The following is a 2,329-nucleotide window of genomic DNA, read 5'->3' on the forward strand; positions in this document are numbered from 1 at the left end:
ACAGTCAGTCCTGATACCAATTATTCATTATTGTACCACAGGAGACCTGTCCTTTCATCAGCCCTGCCCAGACAGATTGGATACTACTCAGTGGAGATTCCACCTTGCTCAACTCCCTCTTTTTTTTTTTTTAATGTTTAATTGTGAATTATATGATAGTTTCATGGAAGAACTTTAGTTTTACATTCATTCCATCGTATACCATCTCATTGCCATGGTTCCAATTAGACGCTACTTCTTGATGCAAGGAGTAGCCTCCCTGTAAAGTGCAGGAAGGAACTCATGGAGGTCATACATGCATACCTACTAAATCCTACATAGACTTTAGCCTGAGAATGAAAGTAGTGGGTCTGGAATACATGTAGTAAAATGAAACAAATGGTTATTAAATGCTTACTATACAGCAACCAGGAGTCTTGGTGTTGTGCTGTGGGTTAATGTGCTGCACTGCAAAATCTGTTTGAAATGTAAGTTCAAGCTCACCAGCTGCTCCTTGGAAACCCTATACAGGGTCACTATGGGTCACAACCAACTCGATGGTACTTAACAAAAAGAATGCATCAATACTTTTTGCATGCATTACATATATTTAGTCTTTGTAACAGTTCTGTAAATTAGTGTGCTAGGTGGAATTTTGAGTTACAATTCTTCACTGCTCCCTGAATTCATGTCTTTTTCCATGCAACTTTATAACACCTTTGATGTGGGAAATGCAAAGAGGGTTACTTCCTTGCACCTTGACATATGGCTTAGTCATATGGTTTACTTTGCCTTGTGGGATATTCGCAGATGAGATGCAGAGACTTGAGACTTGAAATGCACTTATATGGTTGAGCATGCTTTTTGTCCCTTCAGCCCTAGCTATAAAAGGCTCTTCTTGGGGGAACTGCCACCTCTTCCAGTAGACTAGGGTCAGCTGGTTTCACAGCCTTAGGCAGAGATTCAACGGAACTCAACTAAAGGCAGCTAATCCCCATCTAGCTGATGGCTGTAAATGAAATGTTTATTTTTCAATTCTGCTGAAATTCTGTGATGTTTGTAAGAGTTGACTAAACACTGTAGACATTACTAGTCCAGTTGTTTTCTCCTGAGGCCCTGCACAGTTAGTTCATTTAGGCTCACAAAATTAACAAATCAGACCCAGCATTGAATCCAGTTCTGCTTAATTTCCCACCCCACACTGTCGGCTACCCAAGTACTACCCAAGATGATTTAAGGTAGGTGTGACTGAGCTTCTATACGGACCTGAAATGAATAGCATGGGATGGGTTTGGAAAAGACAAACTTCGAAGGACTTCAGTGGGAAGGCTCCTCTGTATTTCTTACCTCAGAAGTTCTTAGAAGTTGCTGAGAGTTTTCATCTCGGGGTGTGTGTGGGTTGGGAAGAGGATTGTTGCTCTGTGTTTACATTCACCGCTTCCTGAGCAGTTTCCGATGAAGAAATGAGGAGGGAGGGTCCATCTATTGAACTTAAGCATGAAAGACAGCATTGTTGATTTGACTACCTTATATGGTTCAACAAAGAACTCAAAATGACTTGGGGAGGGAGTTGGTCTCATTGAAATTATGAACTGTATTCATGTGTGTGTGTATGCATGTGTGCAACCCATGTATGAGGCGTATTGGGACTCTGTCCTGAAGCTGTGACGTTTCATCCTCTTACTGAAGAGAACGCAGAGAATTTAGCATTCATCTAAGGCTTAGCTGTGGTCACTGACACTCCCACAATGTGTCAGTGAAAAAGCACGGGACTCAGCGAGAGATAACCCTGAGTCCCAGTCCTCGTCCTCCGGCATTTCCTACCTGTGCTGCCATTTTGTTTTAAGCAGAAACTGTTCCTTTAAATATTGAGGAGATCTGTGTGCATGCGCAGTAGAACCCTCTGGGGGTGGGAGGGTGTCCACTCACTCAGACACGCCCTCTAGTCTCTAGAATGGAGGTGTACAGACAGCAAGAGACCAATGAACAGATACAAAAAAAGGAATGCCCACACCTTTATCTCCGAGTTTCCATCAGGCGTAGGTCCGTTGTGGTTCTGATCCTTTCCCTGCTTGGTTTTGCCCAAGATGGCAGTTCCTAGAGCTGCTGAGCCCATCAGGTTTGAAAGCATGAGATTTCTAGCTTCTGCTACAAATTCCACTTGTTATAAGCCTTCAAACTTTAAAAATATTCCTATATATGTGGTTCAGAGTTCTGGAACTATCCCCTGAATATGCTTCATCTGGTATTCTGTGTTATTGCTGACAAAGATCGTCACTGCACTTCTACCCTATTCACCATCCAACCGGCCTCAACCTGTAAATCTTTATGGGAGCAGACAGCCTCATCA

Source organism: Chrysochloris asiatica, unplaced genomic scaffold, assembly GCF_000296735.1.
Source record: "Chrysochloris asiatica unplaced genomic scaffold, ChrAsi1.0 scaffold00052, whole genome shotgun sequence".
Classification (NCBI taxonomy): Eukaryota; Metazoa; Chordata; class Mammalia; order Afrosoricida; family Chrysochloridae; genus Chrysochloris; species Chrysochloris asiatica.